Here is an 18,263-nt window from a genome sequence, read left to right as displayed (position 1 = left end):
CCATTCAGATCTTCGAGTCCTGGGATGGCGGACTCTGTCCTGGTAGCATTACGTACAGCACTGAGGCCAGTGGTCAATAAGTTGTTAGTCTGCCACAAGTTACGCTCATAGCTAGAGCTGAATAATGAAGAGCCCAAAGAAGACACACGTCATCAGTGATGGGGGCCAAGATTCAAATCGGGTTTGTAGATCTCTGAGGAAACACTGCTAACAAATGTGACAGTGCAGTGCACCACCCAGAATAATTCTTAAATAATATATAACACGTTATATTTTTAGTGAATTTTTTAAAGATTATATCTAATCTGTCAGCATATGTCATCAGAAAAAGTCACAGTTGTCTTTTTTTCTTTTCTTTTCTTACACTGTCCCTTTTTGAACAGCTCTCAAAGGGCATGAGGCTTATTGTTGAAGAACAGGTCATTTAAGAAGAGACAGATTGATGCAGACAGGACAGGGTGCTTGCTGTTATCAGAGAAGGACGAGTCAGGCAGGGGTTCTTTTTTTTTGACATTTCTGGAGTTTCAGACTATTGGAACCATTTATGACAAGGTCAAGACAACTTTTGTCTCATAACTTAAATGTCTGTATTGCCTTCCATTTAAGACTAGTGCTGATCTTTCTTTTGAAAACTGAAGTCATCAATGACTTACTCCTGTGCCTTATTTTACAGAACCTGCTAAAGCCTGCATATTGCTGGGTGTTCACTATGTTTTCAAGGTGGAGGTCTCCCTAAAATTATAAAGCTAGCAGGAGGATTTAGCCATAGGGCCACCAAATTCTAGAATGATCTACTTACTAATATTATGGAAACCCCAACAGTCTCTGTACTTTAATACTTAAGACTCCGTATTTTAGCATAGCATTGTTGCAGCTGTAGCTCTACCATTCGCATCGATTTATAAGAATCCTTGAGAGCAGTTCTTTCGAGGCCTCCCTCAATTTTTTTCTTCTCGTGTCCTCAAAGGTGTTTGAAGGAGCTATTACGTTGACTAGGTCACCTCACCTAGAACTAGTGCTACAACTCTGACTGAATGAAGACAAATTGCATGAGATCACCATCATCATGATTATGATTACTCTACTTGTCATTGCTAACTAACCTATTATCATCCATCCATCCATTTCTGAACCCTCTTCATTTAGGACTGAAGGGCAGATAGAGTCTATCCCACAAGTGTGACGCACAAGACAAAAACAAATCCTGAACAGTGTGCCATAGCCTTATTATAACAAGGCTGTGAGGGAAGCACTGGATGCAAATCAGAAAACAGCTCTGGACAGGATGCTCTTCCATCACAGAATGTGCAAACTCCACGATACGCTACAAACAACTGGTGGATTCATATTTATAGTATAATGCTGGATTTGTGAGGTGGCAACGTTATCCACTGCACCACTCTGCTGCCCAGTCTTATTGTAGCATAGCTTCCCCCAGTTTACTTGGCATTACATTACCAGTTAATTTCATTGCTGTCATTTGTAAACAGGAACCTACAACTATAAAATATTAATAATTTTATAGATTGATGTTAACATTTGTAGATTTCCAACAATCCATCCTTTTACTGAATCCACAAAACTGAATTTTAAAGCTGTGGGGAGCAGGAGCTCATCCTACATGGTGTAAGGCAGGAACCAATCCTGAATGAGGCACCAGTCCATCATGGGGCACATTTGTCTGTCTGTGTACTTGAGAAGATTAAAACATTAGGACATCTGTGACGAGAACAGGCCATTCAGCTTAACAAGCCTGTCCTTCCTATTCACCTAAATTATCCAAGATAACGTCAATTCAGTCAATAATGTCCGAGTTTTCACCTAGCTACTCTGTAATGTGTTCCATCTATTCATGGTTCTTTGCGTAAAGGAAAAGTTCTAACAATTGTGCAAAATGTGCCCTTAGCAAGTTTTCATCCATATCCCCATGTTCTTGTCAAAAGAATTTATTTTATGTAACCACATAGATCCAAAGCACTGTTACCTTTCATAATCTTATCTTTATCTCCATTTGCTTCAACTGAAAGTTACCTGGGGTGATGTGTTTCGTAAGAGGTGCTTCTTCAAGGACCGTAGGTTTGAGTATTTCTAGCACTACAATAACAGAATATCCTGCAAACTTCACATATGTGGTTTCTTATATTAAAGCATTAGCATCCACCAGCTTTAACATTCTAAAAGATGGAAGAGAATGTCAAAAACACAAAGAAGCCTGTTGCCTCAAAGCAATTCAAAGATAGAGATAGATAGATAGATAGATAGATAGATAGATAGATAGATAGATAGATAGATAGATAGATAGATAGATAGATAGATAGATAGATAGATACTTTATTAATCCCAAGGGGAAATTCATAAGTGATAGGAGTGATCAATAAATAAAAATAGAAAAATAAAAGTAGAAAAGTACACATACACATACAGTCATACACGGAGCTGCTGAAAAGGCTGCCACTCTCAGCGGTGCCGGAAAATTAAAAAATAAAAAAAAAACAAAAAAAAAAAACCAAAGTGATATTCTTGAACTTACAAGTAAAAATGCAGATAATCTAATATACAAGGGTAACTCAACAAGTAATGGCAACTTGAAAATTACACTGTAACCGCAACAGAGACAAGCAGACGCAATACAATACGTTCAGGATGCCCTATGGGTAATCTGAACATGCACAGCGCAGTGCTCTGCTGTTAGTCTAGTTCAGTGGTTCTTAAACTTTTTAAATCTCAGTATTGCCTTTTCAAGTGTTTTCAGAACCTGCAGTCGCTTTAGTGCATCATGCAGGGGATGCATCCCACTTGTGGAACTGCTGCTGAATGATGATCTGGCTGGTCTCCCCTTGAAACGCTGTTCTCAACACTTTCATATTATTCGTGATCATTGTAATTCATGACTCAGAGCAACCTAAGTTCAGAAATCACACAACTTATAGTTTAAGAAACACTGGTTTACTTGAAGCCAAGGTTGACCAACATGGATGCTCTGCTGCGGGATTGCACCATGGTTGAAAACCACACTGTAGTGAGATTTCTTTGGGCAGAAGAAGTGAAACCTGAAATTCACTGCAGGATGCTGTCTCAGTACAGAAGTGAAAACAACTTGACAACCACAAAAAAGGTTAGAATAGGTAGTAAGGTTTAAAGCAGGAAGAACGAGTATAACCAATGAAGGTTGATCTCGTTGCCTATTAATACCGTGCACACAAGCCCACATCAACATGGCGAATGCCTTCATCAGAGAAGACCAATGGATTACTTTGTCAGCTGTTACTGTATATTTGGATATCAGTTACGGATCTGCACATGCCATAGTGCATGATTACAGTAAAGTTTCCTCAAGATGGGTACCCAAAAAGCTTATTCATCTGCACAAGCCAACATTCTTTGGTGAATTTCAGCAGGTTTCACTCCATCTGCCCAAAGAAATCTCACTGTGGTGCGTTACTCAACAATTCCACAATGGGGAGTCCATGTTCATCTGACATTGGCTTCAACTAGACTAACGGCAGAGTGCTGCACTATGCGTATTTGAACTACTCATAAGCCATCGTGAATGTCCTATACTGCATCAGCTTCTAGGCATTGTGGTGACTGCAATTTTTTCAAATTGCCTTTACTTTTTGATTTCTCCTCATTTAAAGATTAATATGTGCTTTACCAGTATGCAAATCCACACCGATGAACCTAATGACCGCACTTGCTCAATATTAGTGAGGTGCCCCTGGCAGACACTTTTGGGACATGACACTGGCATAACAGGGTGCTCCCCATGGTGGGCGAAATCAGTGAAATCCTTGTTTGTGGCAAAAACGTTTCACCATTAAGAATGTGTATTCACACTATAGTGTATATATATATATATATATATATATATATATATATATATATATATATATATATATATATATATTTATATGTATTTATTTAATGAGCTTTTTAAATGTCAGCTTTCCCCCTGGGGATGAATAAAGTTCTATCTACTGTATTACTGTATCTTCTCTTTGAACATATGTTCTTTTGTTTTAAAAAAAAAAATCATTATGCCTGTTAGCATATACTGTATAGTGTTTTAAGAGGATAGAAGCAAGGAAAACAATTGTGTGGAGTTTGAAAGCTCCCTGCATGTCCCCATGGGCATTCCTCCCATACTAAGCACATGTGTATGAGGTGAACTAGCTATTGCGGATGTGCACCTAACAATAACTGGCATCCCATTCAGGATTGCCTGCCGCTTATTGCTTCAAGGATTGGCTCTGTCCTTTCTAACAACTGTGAACTGGATTGTGTTTCAAAACGTTATTTTATTTTTCTTTGTGAGACTCAAAATCAGTTTGTTAAATACTGTACACTAAAAGCTCTAAAAGAAACCTGTACTCTCCTCAGGCTAAAACACGCACAAGGAATGGAAGAATGGTGCACTGCATCATGGAGTTATACAACACAGAAGGACACTCACTAACCATAAGAAAAATATCCTGGTCATCAGGTACCCAAGAAGACAGCTGGAGAAAACACATGTGAGCTTCTGTAACAGGGGGTGCCACAGTCAGGATCTAAATCAGCATCCAAGAGCTGTGAGATTGTAGCACAGCAAATACCGAAAAAAAGGATTAGGTAGATAGATGGAAGGAAGAGCTTGCACAAAGAAGTGGTTGATATCGTGATAGAAGGTTACGCAGTCCTCAGTCACACCACTTCCTGTCAGGATTGCACGTGACAATCTGTATGCAGGATGACGAGGGACGGCAGGTAGCTGCACCACTTTGGAAGGATCCTTGGGGAGAGGGGGTGGGTGAATGAGTCAGTCCTAGTTAAGACCTCACCTCTGACCTTGCCAAAATGGATGGCCCTACTGGGAGTACATAAGTCCCACCAGCATCACTCAGGGGATCATTTATCACGCAAACCACTCCACCAAGTTAAGACGCTGACTCAGTGAAAGGTGCACAACAAATGGAAAACTAACACAAAAACAGTTCTCTCTTTGGCTAAACGTGGACCGATAGGGGTCCTTACATACTACAGGGTTCATACCTTGCATATGGGGAAACCACCAACAATTTGATATTCACAGCAAGTTCAGTGAAGCAACACAGGATTCAGTCTCACATAGAAACATGAAACTCATTTTTTGTGTCCACTAATTGGCTCCTCTGACAGAGTATGACTCTCCTCACAATTCACAAATTAGTCAACTGATGAAAGGAAGTCGGGGCTTCCCTGCTGGTGAGCTAGTGAGCAGAACCTTGCTATTTTCTCATGCTGCCTCACAAGGCCTGACAATTAACTAAAAGATGTCATCAGCCTTCCTCTGACGCAGAATGGAATCTCACTGGTGTTGTCTACCGGGGTAATCTTTGAGGTTGTGCATGAACCAAAGTGCAACTTGCTCCAGGTACAAATTAAAATATCCAAATCAAAAGAATGCTGTTTAGAAACACGCATCAATATAAGACTAACTGCTAGAACAAAATAGCAAAAATGTATTGAAAGGCACGGACAGGGACAACAGCAAAGAAAGAAAGAAAGAAAGAAAGAAAGAAAGAAAGAAAGAAAGAAAGAAAGAAAGAAAGAAAGAAAGAAAGAAAGAAAGAAAGAAAGAAAGAAAGAAAGAAAGAAAGAAAGAAAGAAAAGAACTGATTTAATGGAAGGCCTTGATTTTTGAAGTCTAAGATATTTAAACATTTTCTAGATTTGCATTAAATCAGGCAAGCTCATCACTGGTGGCCCATTCTCTATTGTTTTTTTTCTCTTATTTAATTAACTGTACTTCCCATCTTTAAGCAGTGTGTCAGTATGCAATAACACTGAGATAAACAATTGTATTTATACTTTTCCATTATTTTCCAAAGATGATTGCACTGATTCCAGCATTAAGGTTTTGGCTAAAGTTTTACAGCAGCACCATACCTTGGTTTTGGATGTGTTGACATATGGGATAAAAAACCAATTCCCCTGGTGTGTGCTTTTTTGCTGAATACATTGTGTTGTGTTGCACCAGAAAACATAAAGTGGAGAAGAAGTTGGAAGAATGGAGAAAGGTTTTGGAAGATAAAGGGTTGAAGATAAATAGGAGAAGAATATGTAAGGTTTAATGATGACCAGGATTCAGAAGTTAGCCTGCAGGGAGAGGTTTTGAAAAGAGTGAATGTTAACGGTAAGGTTTTTAAGACAGTGTTGAGTCCAGCAATGATGTGTGGAACTGAGACATGGGCAGTAAAGGGACCGCAGGAGAAGAAGAAGTTACAATTGGAAGAAATGAAAATGTTGAGATGGATGTGTGGAGTTAACAAAAAAAGGACAGAAATAGAAATGAGACAATCAGAGGTACAACAAAAGTGGTGGAGATGTCAAAGAAAGTACACAAAAGTAGGATGAAGTGATATTCACATATGATGAGGAGAGACACTAAATATGTTGGCAAAAGAGTGATGGGAATGGAAGTACAGAGGAAGAGAAAAGCAAGGGAGGCAGAAGTAGAGGTGGATGGATAAAGTAAGAAGAGTCTGTCTGGGGAGGAAGTGCAGGACTGAACTGTTTAGAGAAGGTTGGTCAAGCACATCGAGCCCACATAGAAGTCGGAAAAGATGAAGAAAAAGAAGACAAAGACTTTTTCAAATCTTAATTTCCCTGTAATTATCTTTTTGGGAGGCCAAATACAGTCATATGAAAAAGTTTGGGAACCCCTCTCAGCCTGCATAATAATATTACTCTACTTTCAACAAAAAGATAACAGTGGTATGTCTTTCATTTCCTAGGAACATCCGAGTACTGGGGTGTTTTCCGAACAAAGATTTTTAGAGAAGCGGTATTTAGTTGTATGGAATTAAATCAAATGTGAAAAACTGGCTGTGCAAAAATTTGGTTACCCTTGCAATTTTGCTGATTCGAATGCATGTAACTGGTCAATACTGATTACTTACAACACCAAATTGGTTGGATTAGCTCGTTAAGCCTTGAACGTCATAGACAGGTGTGTCCAATCATGAGAAAAGGTATTTAAGGTGGTCAACTGCAAGTTGTGCTTCCCTTTGACTCTCCTCTGAAGAGTGACAGCATGGGATCCTCAAAGCAACTCTCAAAAGATCTGAAAACAAAGATTGTTCAGTATAATGGTTTAGGGGAAGGCTACAAAAAGCTATCTCAGAAGCTTAAACTGTCAGTTTCAACTGTAAGGAATGTAATCAGGAAATGGAAGGCCACAGACACAGTTGCTGTTAAACTCAGGTCTGGCAGGCCAAGAAAAATACAGGAGTGGCATATGCGCAGGATTGTGAGAATGGTTACAGACAACCCAAAGATCACTTCCAAAGACCTACAAGAACATCTTGCTGCAGATGGTGTGTCTGTACATTGTTCTACAATTCAGTGCAATTTGCACAAAGAACATCTGTATGGCAGGGTGATGAGAAAGAAGCCCTTTCTGCACTCACGCCATAAACACAGTTGCTTGTTGTATGCAAATGCTCATTTAGACAAGCCAGATTCATTTTGGAACAAAGTGCTTTGGACTGATGAGACAAAAATTGAGTTATTTGGTCATAACAAAAACCACTTTGCATGGCAGAAGAAGAATATTGCATTCCAAGAAAAACACCTGCTACCTACTGTCAAATTTGGTGGAGGTTCAATCAGGCTGTGGGGCTAGTCCAGGGAGTGGGGCTCTTGTTAAAATTGAGGGTCGGCTGAATTCAACCCAATATCAACAAAATCTTCAGGATAATGTTCATGCATCAGTCACAAAGTTGAAGTTATGCAGGGGTTGGATATTCCAACAAGGCAATGACCCAAAACACAGTTCGAAATCTACAAAGACATTCATGCAGAGGGAGAAGAATAATGTTCTGGAATGGCTGTCACAGTTCCCTGACTTAAATATCATCGAAAATCTATGGGATGATTTGAAGCAGGCTGTCTATGCTCGACAGCCATAAAATTTAACTGAACTGGAGAGATTTTGTATGGAAGAATGGTCAAAAATACCTCCCAAACACTCATCAAAGGCTATAGGAGGCGTCTAGAGGCTGTTATATTTGCAAAAGGAGGCTCAACTCAGTATTGATGTAATATCTCTGTTGGGGTACCCAAATTTATGCACCTGTCTAATTTTGTTATGATGCATATTGAATATTTTCTGTTAATCCAATAAACTTAATGTCACTGCTGAAATTCTACTGTTTCCATAAGGCATGTCATATATTAAAAGGAAGTTGCTACTTTGAAAGCTCAGCCAATCTTCTTCTTCTTTTGGCTGCTCCCGTTAGGGGTTGCCACAGTGGATCATCTTCTTCCATATCTTTCTGTCCTCTGCATCTTGTTCTGTTACACCCATTGTTACGACCTACTCTAGACTTTTGTTTTTATACTCTAATTTGCTGTTTGCCTTAATTGGGTCCTGCCCTAATTACCCACTTAAGTTGCTTATTAATTCACTCACCTGGGTTATGGGTGGGGTGTAGGTTTAAAAATTAAGCTTCTTTGGGTTTTAGGTCAGTCAGTCAGAGAGTGAGTGTGAGAGGAGAAGGACAGAGCAAGGTATGGAGAGTTAGAGTTGGATGGTCTGGCTTTGGGTTGCTTATTACAGAAATATAATTGTAAGCTAGCCATCTAAGTAATAAATGCAAATAGTTTGTATCTAGCTGTAAACTTTGTGTTAGTGTGCTTCTCCTACCTTTCTTGTTTTGTGTAAAAGAGCAGTGGCGCCGACTGGTGTGGCTGGCTGTCTGCTCGTCTCTCTAGTCTATGTTTTAACTTTGTTTTTATGTTTTAGTTTATCCCAACGGCCCCTGTCCTATGATCGTGAGTCTTTACTAAACATTTTTTCTGGCTTGCTTTCCTCTCAATTTTCATCTCCTGATTGGACTTTTTGTGAACCTCCACCTTTTGTTTTATTCATCTCCTGACTTCTTCACCTGGACGCCGGTGTTCACCTGTATCAGTGAGTTGAATGCCCCTTGGAGACTCAAACGCACCCGCCGCCGTCGTGGGAAAAGCTGTTAAACAATGCTGACACAAGTCCCACAGCTTTGTTTCCCGATGCCTGCGAGTCACCTATGACCCATCTTCTCCTGCTCAGGACTCCATCACTGGTTCATGGGCGCTAGACACCAGATTTAATTTCTCCATTTCAAGACAGCATCACTTTCCCTCGGCCTGCAATCGAGTAGTAAACACTGCTAATCTTCGCACGCTCACCCGTGCTCATCCTGCAACGAACTCTTCCACCTCTATCAAGGCTGCTCTCTTGAATGTGAGATCAGTGTCTAATAAAACTTTTATTCTGCAAGACTTTATTACCTCAAATCTGGATTTTTTCATCACTGAGACTTGGATTTTAAATGGTGACTCTTCTTGTTTACTGACATGACTCCATCAGGTTATTCATTTTTAAACTCTCCTCACCTGACTCGTCGGTGGTGGGGGGGGAATTGTGACTATTTTTAAAAGTATGTTCTTGTGTCGGAGCCTTACAAGGGGTCCATTTAGCAGCTTTGAACTTCAACTTTTCGAATTGTGTAGCTCCCCTTCTCTGCTGTTTGCCGTGGTTTATAGACCTCCTATAATTAATGATACTTTCATCTCTGAATTCTCTGATCTCTTGGCTGATATCACCCTCTCTCATGATAAAGTTCTTATTGTTGGTGATTTTAACATTCATGTTTGTTGTCAATCGAAACCTTTTGGTTAATGACTTTTCAGTCGCTACTGAACTCATTTGATTTTATACAGTATATTAATACGCCAACCCACTCTCTCGGTCACACCCTTGATCTCATTCTTACTCGTGATATTTCAGTGAATAATATTGACTTGTGATATTTTCTTTTACTGATCACTTTTCTACAATGATGGATCTGAATATTACTGTTAATGTCCCGACTAATAGCTGTCCCCCACGCTGCTCGCGCTTTTTAAAATCTTCTGTTATATCTGATTTTAAAACCATTTTCTCTAGTCTTTATGTGCATGACCAAAATAATGGTATTGATGATTCTGTCGTAAAATTTAACTCTTCCTGTAAAACGATTTTAGACTCAATTGCTCTGCCCAAGATCCGAACTAATAAGGGTAGACCTGCTCCCTGGCTAAATGAAAATACACGATCACTGCGCCGCGCCTGTTGAACTGCTGAACGGCGTTGGAAAAAAGATGGACTGATTGTCTCTAAACAGATTTTCAGGACTTCTCTTTTCAATTTCCAGGCTGAAGTTAAGATAACAAAACAAAACTTCTTTGCCGATTTAGTATCCCGTCACTCAAAGAATCCTAGGATCTTATTTTATTCAATTAATGTGGCCATTCACCCTCACTCTGCGATGGGATTAAATAGCATTGTTCATTCATGTGAGCAGTTTCTATCATTCTTTGTCAGCAAAATCGATACTATCTGCCGTGGCATTGTTCAAACAGGCTATGAAGTTCCTACTGATAATCATGACATTGTCTTAGAATCCTTTGATCTAGTCTCACTTTCACAGCTAAAAAGAACTATTGACATCCTTAAACCAGGCCCCAGTCCTCTGGATATTGTACCACCACATCTTAGTGGAAGCCTTTGATGTGTTGGGCCTACCCTTATTAGTCCTTATCAATGATTCTATAAGTTCGGGAGTTGTGCCCTCATTTTTTAAACATGCTGCAGTCCATCCCCGTCTAAAAAAGGCAAAATTAGATCCTGGAGTTTTAGCCAATTTTCGTCCAATTTCCCAACTGCCATTTCTGGCTATAATTCTATAAAGAATTATTTATAATCAATTGGTTGATCACCTTAACTCCAATAATTTATTTGAGATCTACCAATCTGGCTTTAGGCATTATCATAGTGTTGAAACGGCACTCCTGAAAGTGTTCAACAACATCTCTCTTATTACTGACTCGGGTGATGTGGCAGTCCTTGTCCTCCTTGACCTGTCTGCTGCCTTTGACACCATTGACCATGAAATATTGCTGATGCGGCTTGAACATCTTGTTGGGCTCAAAGGGGCTGCTCTTAACTGGTTCAGGTCATATTTAACTGGTAGACACTTTTCAGTGACTTTTAATTCCTCTTCTTCATCTACTGCTCCTCTTAAATATGGTGTTCCTCAGGGATCCATTTTGGGTCCTATTTTATTCTCTATATACCTTCACCCTATTGGATCTATTTTTAGGAAATTTAACATTGCTTTTCACTGCTACACTGATGTTACACAGGTTTATATTCCTGTCTGCAACTCTACAACAAATCAACTCCACAAGCAACTCTACAACAAATCAACTCCACAACTGTCTGTCTGAACTAAGATCCTGGATGGCTAATAATTTTCTTGACCTAAATCAAAATAAAACAGAGGTGCTTATAGTGGGTCCATCAGCTAAAGCCCAAATTTGTCTTGGACTTCTCGGCTCTTTCAGTCTTTTTCAAACCAAGTCCGTAATCTTGGTGTTACCTTTGACAGTAACCTCTCTTTTGAGAAGCAAGTAAATTCTGTAGTCAAGAGTTGCTTTTTCCAACTTCGTCTATTAGGTAAGATAAAGCCTTTCTTATCTTCTAGGGATCTTGATAGCTACTCATGCGTTTATTTTTTCTCGCCACTTGCCGTATTCTGGGATTAACAAATCTCTGATACGCAGGTTACAGTTGGTCCAAAATGCTGTTGCTCGTTTTCTGTTTGGGGCAAGAAAGTATGTCTCAGTTTCTCCTATTTTAGCTTCTTTACACTGGCTGCCTGTCAGTTTTCGAATTGATTTTAAAATCTTGCTGCTAGTTTTTAAATCTTTACATGGGCTTGCTCCTGCCTATTTATCTGAATTGTGTGTTTTACACCAGCCATCCAGAGTGCTTAGATTCTCTGGTTGTCCCTCGTATCAAGTGTATAACCAAGGGGGACAGGGCTTTTGCAGCTGCTGCTCCTCGCCTGTGGAACTCTTTACCTCATCACATAAAGAAGTCATCTACAATTGAACTGTTCAAAACAAGATTAAAGACTCATTTCTATTCACTTGCATTCCATGACCTTCAGTAATACTGATGGTTTTCTCTTTGTGATTTATATAACATTACTTCTATTTATTATGTATTTTATTTTATGTTCATATATTTTATTTCTATTTGTTTTGTTATTTTGTTTTTCTTTTATTCTATTATTGTAAAGCACTTTGGCCACAGCATTACTATGTTTTAAATGTGCTATATAAATAAATTGACATTAATTTTCTCCATATTTTGTGTGTTGTGTTTTTTGACAATAAATGGAGCCTGTTTTTATTTAGCTGGTTTAGTTTTTTTTTTTTTTGTGTGTTTTTATTTTCTCTTTCTCTCATTTGTGTGCGGCCTATTTATATATTCCTAGACTTTTTGGTAGGCCGCAACACCCATCACCTGCTTGTCCTCTCTCACCACATCCATAAACCTTCGCTTAGGCCTTCCTCTTTTCCTCTTCCCTGGCAGCTCTATCCTTAGCATCTTTATCCCAATATACCCAGCATCTCTCCTTTGCACATGTCCAAACCAATGCAATCTCGCCTCTCTGACTTTATCTCCCAACCGTCCAACTTGAGCTGACCCTCTAATGTACTCATTTCCAATCCTATCCATCCTCGTCACACCCAGTGCAAATCGTAGCATCTTTAACTCTGCTACCTCCAGCTCTGTCTCCTGCTTTCTGGTCAGTGCCACTGTCTCCAACCCATATAACTTAGCTGGTCTCACTACCGTCCTGTAGACCTTCCCTTTCACTCTTGCTGATACCCGTCTGTCACAAATTACTCCTGACACTCTTCTCCACCCTGCCAGCACTCTCTTTTTCATCTCTCTCTCTTCTCCACCCTGCCTGCACTCTCTTTTTCATCTCTCTTCCACAATCCCCATTACTCTGTACTGTTGATCCCAAGTATTTAAACTCATCCACCTTCGCCAACTCTACTCCCTGCATCCTCACCATTCCACTGACCTACCTCTCATTTACACACATGTATTCTGTCTTGTTCCTACTGACCTTCATTCCACTCCTCTCTAGAGCATATCTCCACCTCTGCAGGGTCTCCTCAACCTGCTCCTTACTATTGCTACAGATCACAATGTCATCAGCAAACATCATAGTCCATGGGGACTCCTGTCTAATCTCGTCTGTCAACTTGTTTATCACCATTGCAAATAAAGGGCTCAGAGCCGATCCCTGATGTAATCCCACCTCCAACTTGAATACATCCGTCACTCCTACCGCAGACCTCACAACTGTCACACTACACTCGTACATATGCTGTACAACTCTTACATACTTCTCTGCCACTCCCGATTTCCTCATACAATACCACAGCTCCTCTCGAGGCACCCTGTCATATGCTTTCTCCAGGTCCACAAAGACACAATGCAACTCCTTCTGGCCTTCTCTAAACTTCTCCATCAACATCCTCAGAGCAAACATTGCATCTGTGGTGCTCTTTCTTGGCATGAAACCATACTGCTGCTCACTAATCATCACCTCACTTCTTAACCTAGCTTCCACTACTCTTTCCCATAACATCATGCTGTGGCTCGTCAATCTTATTCTACTGCCCTAATCTCCCTGTAGTTACTGCAGTCCTGCACATCCCCCTTATTCTTAAATATCGGCACCAGTACACCACTTCTTCACTCCTCAGGCATCCTCTCACTTTCCAAGATTCCATTAAACAATCTGGTTAAAACCATCCATCCATCCATTATCCAACCCGCTATATCCTAACTACTGGGTCACAGGGGTCTGCTGGAGCCAATCCCAGCCAACACAGGGCAGGGCGCCAGCCCACCGCAGATCTGGTTAAAACCTCCACTGCCATCTCTCCTAAACACCTCCATGCTTCTATAGGTATGTCATCTGGACCAACAGCCTTTCCATTCTTCAACCTCTTCATAGCTGTCCTTACTTCCTCCTTGCTAATCTGTTGCACTTCCTGATTCACTATCTCCACATCATCCAACCTTTTCTCTCTCTCATTCTCTTCATTCATCAGCCTCTCAAAGTACTCTTTCCATCTGCTCAACACTTTCTCCTCGCTTGTAAGTTTCCATCTTTATCCTTTATCACCCTAACCTGCTGCACATCTTTCCCAGCTCGGTCCCTCTGTATAGCCAATCAGTACAGGTCCTTTTCTCCCTCATTAGTGTCCAACCTGTCATAGAACTCATCATACGCCTTTTCTTTAGCCATCACCACCTCTCTCGTCACCTTGCGCCTTATCTCCTTGTACTCTTGTCTACTTTCTTCATCTCCCCGACTATCCCACTTCTTCTTTGCCATCCTCTTCCACTGTATACTCTCCTGTATTTCTGCTTTCCACCACCAGGTTTCTTTGTCCTCCTTCCTCTGTCCAGATGTCACACCAAGCACCCTTCTAGCTGCCTCCCTTACCACTTCTGCTACAGTTGCTCAGGTATCTGGTAACTCTTCATTACCACCCAGTGCCCGTCTTATTCATTCAACAATATAATATTGTGCAGCAATGAAAAATCCACTGAAATCCTGAAATAATAACTGGACAATAAAGAACAGGCAGAAGAATTTTATAAACTGTAAACTAAAACATAAACAGTAAAACAGAGTACTACAAGATTTGTTGTAAACAAATAGCTCCATATGAACCTAGTGGTACATAATATGGAGATCTGTTTGTAAAAACGAGCTGATTGAAATGATCTGGGACAGGGTGGTTCTTTGAGTAGTAGAAAGATCTGCTTCTGCGGAGAACACGTTCAGCAGACACACCTATCCCTGGTATAAACAATTACCACTGACTAGTTTAATCAAGAAAGGGAACTCTGACTGACATTTTTCCACCACTACAAAGAGTTTCCAGAGAGAACCAGAAGATTAGTTTCTTCATACCTTTTCAACGCTTCCTCTGCGTTTTCCAGGGGGCTCTTGGTGGGTGTCTCACTGACATGTTCAATAGTGTTGCTGAGTAAAGGACATAGGCCAATTTTTTCTTGGCTGGCTGAGTGTTGCTCCTCTTCCTCTGAATCGGCTGGTAGAAATAATCCTTCTCTAAGATCTATCACTTCTGACCATGCCGCTTTCTTTAAAATGATCAAACAAAAACCAAAGGTAAGAAAAAAAAGTACACATTCCATGTGCACACACACACAGACCCAGTAGAAGTGCAACAGTACTCCACTTGCACATGCAGCTACTGAAAAGAAACACATTTTAAATTGTATTTTGAGCTTACAGTAGAACATTTGACAGACATTTCTGAATTTTAGTTTACGTGAGTTGACTGCTAATTCTCCACTGCTGCAGCATTGTGGACCATTCTTATGTAGGTGTCATGTCTCCCATCCTCTGGCTGGAAGGGTAGTGCTTTAAATCTTGCATCAATAGCTTGATGCCACATAAAATGTGGCCATCTCCTGTTCATTTGCATTTGGTTTCTGGAGCTCTTAGTGAAGAGCTATGTTATAATTCTTAACAATGGAGGTATCTCCCAGAGTCCCAAGAATGTCTTGCAGAAGCTTTGCATGAAGTGAGGCACCGGCTGAAAGTGAGGGGTCATTTTCAACTGACATAAAACAAGCAGTCACTTTTACTAGCTTCAGAGCATGGACAAATTATTCTGCATGTTATATTTGACTTTAAAAATCATGATCTCCTTCTTGATCTTTCTCATCTCAGTGGACAGTAGTGCAGAAATAATTAATGGGTGCATCATGTACATTGTTCCCCCAGGTTGGTACATCTGTAAACAGTCTGTCATGTGAAGGATCCAACAGTTTCTGCTTTTGCTGCAAAGCTTGAAAGGCTTGGGTGCTTCTGTGGAAAAACTCACGTTTCTTATTATGAGTGGCCGCGCAACAGCCATTAGTTAGTGCATGTTGAGCCACCAAGGTTAGTGTGTGGTGTGCCTAGCATTTAATGTGAGGAAAGCCAACCACCTGATCTGCAACAAGTGTATTTGTCACATTGTGGGTTATTAATGTGGACTCATTTTTTCTTCACTTCTTCATTCCTCAGTGACATGGTAGCTCCGACATGACTTTCATGCACAACTAAGGTTTGTAGGATCTGAAATGATGAGCAAAATTCTTCAGTTATGTTATGAAACACTGTGGGGCTCTTAAAGTCCATGAATCATGGGTCTTTCCTCTTTACATAGTAACTGTTTTAATTCAGATTTTGCTTTGATGTATATTTCTGGAACTTCCATACCATAAAAAAAATGTCCGAATAGTGTAGCGGTGCTACTGGGGAGTGAGAACTGCACTGGCCCTGATTGGTCATCTACTGAAGGTGCAGGGGCTGCTGGGTACAAGGAGGCCGGCAAGCGATTTAAAAGGAGGTCAGTTAGACAGGTAACTCAAAACATGATGCAACAAAAGACCTCTTTTTCTCTCTGTATGTTTGCCTTCAAATTCTTGTTTTGTCCTGGATTGTCTCCTGTTTTGGGTGTATGGACTGTCTGGTGTCTTCCTGCTTGCATGAGGCCCGTATGAGTATTTGTTGTTGATCCTGGGAAGAATGGAGCGTTCCTGATCCCATTCACACATCATCATCATCTCATCAGGAAATACCGGTAGGCCTGATCTTTACATTCACATACAGCATGCAGATCTCTGGACTATCTACCTTCATCATTTCATTAAATCAGTTGTTGTTTTTCATGGACTTAATTGTGTATCAGTTTTGTTAGTCATTCCTTATTGTTGAATTTGTGTTTATTGTGTATTGCCAGAAGGGAACTGGGGTGGATGTTGTAGTGTGTATAGTTTCATTTTTTATTGTTTAATACAGTCTTCTATTTCTGTTTTTATTACCAGTTGCTTTTTTGTCTCTGTGACGGGGTGTGTGTGAGTCGGGCCCAATCTGGCTGCACTCCTGGGATCCCTGCCGAAAAAATAAATAAATTGCCGTCAAAGGTGGCGAGAATCTTAGCTGGGTTTTATATTTTGCTACAATGGAATAAAGTACCTTAGCTCAAGTGTATGAATCATGAATCCTGCATTCTCTACTACAGTGTATGGATGAAGATCCTTGCAAATAAAATAGGCAATAGACTTCATTTTACCTTGCGACAACTGCTGGGGAATTTGCCGATTAATTGGCATAGCTGTAAGCTTTGCGTCAGTTCTTTTTTCGTGTAGTGATGGGACTGAGCAAAATGCATGTCTTTACCCTGCTAAATTTTGCATTTGGCAGTATTCATCTCAAGTTCTCTATTTATTTATTTTGTGAATTTCCCATTGGGATTAATAAAGTATCTATCTATCTATCTACACTGAGAAATCTAAATTGAGTCCAGGCTTTAAATTTTATTTTAATTTTAAACCAGACGAGAACCTTCATCAGTCATACACATTGAAATCAGTGCAGAAAGAGTGTGATTCATCAGAACAGTATGTTCATGTACAGAAATCACACATGTGCATTATTACAGCAGCATAATAGGATTCTATTTACAATAACTACACAAATAAACTGTTATTATGACAATGGCAAATGCCTGACTGAATGTATCTCTTATTTACTCAGCTATACTAATTAAATACAGTATGGTTTATGCGTGGCTGCACATGTTCATATTTTGTTAATGGTAATGTCAGCGAGATTTTTTAAAAATAGATTTTTTTACTCAGCCTGGTGATTCAATAATTTCCATACTTTCAGATTCATGGTTTTTAAATGAACTGACCTCCCACACCCCCGACCCAAGTTTACATTTTGTTTTCCGAAAGTACAAAAATACAAACCAAAAACAGGAATAACAGTGTAGTGACCTCAGGATCTGGACCTGTGAGGGAGGGCACTTTGGACACATCTGCCGTCTGCTAGAGCCTATCAACTCAGAAATGAGCTCTATGCTTGGGTTGGCTTACAAAGAGCCTGGGGGATAATTGAGTGGAGTGAGGTGGAGGTGGGCTGTGTGTGTTTAAGTGGACATAGCAGCTAGGAGTACATGTTGTGGCCAAAGACCCGAGTGGTGTGGTATGGCATAATTGGCACTGAAGAACATCCATTCACGGTCTCCTACACGTACCCCAATCTAATATGTAAAGTTCAAAATCTGTGTGAGTGTACAGAAAATGTAATACATACATGTAAGTTTGGTGCACAATGGACCAATCTCTGCAAAAAATTTGCACACCTCCGTTATTTAATCAGCATACAGTGCAGACCTAAAAATTTGACCCTGGTGTAGTTTTTTTTGTCTTTTTCAGTACAGGCTGAATGACAGTGCCACCTGGTGGCTCAGATCATTGGAAACACCATTACACCCCTGCAACACTAGGCACTTGTTCTACTAATAAATAA

At 40.1% G+C, this 18,263-nt stretch overlaps 1 protein-coding gene across 1 annotated transcript in view; it reads right to left on the bottom strand.

Moving 5' to 3' along the window:
* Positions 1–18,263, bottom strand: part of LOC114646116 (zinc transporter ZIP1-like) — a 115,545-nt gene that overhangs the window by 74,559 nt on the left and 22,723 nt on the right. The window lies entirely within an intron of this gene.

Source organism: Erpetoichthys calabaricus, chromosome 2, assembly GCF_900747795.2.
Source record: "Erpetoichthys calabaricus chromosome 2, fErpCal1.3, whole genome shotgun sequence".
NCBI lineage: Eukaryota > Metazoa > Chordata > Cladistia > Polypteriformes > Polypteridae > Erpetoichthys > Erpetoichthys calabaricus.
This window is presented reverse-complemented; position numbering and strand designations above follow the sequence as displayed.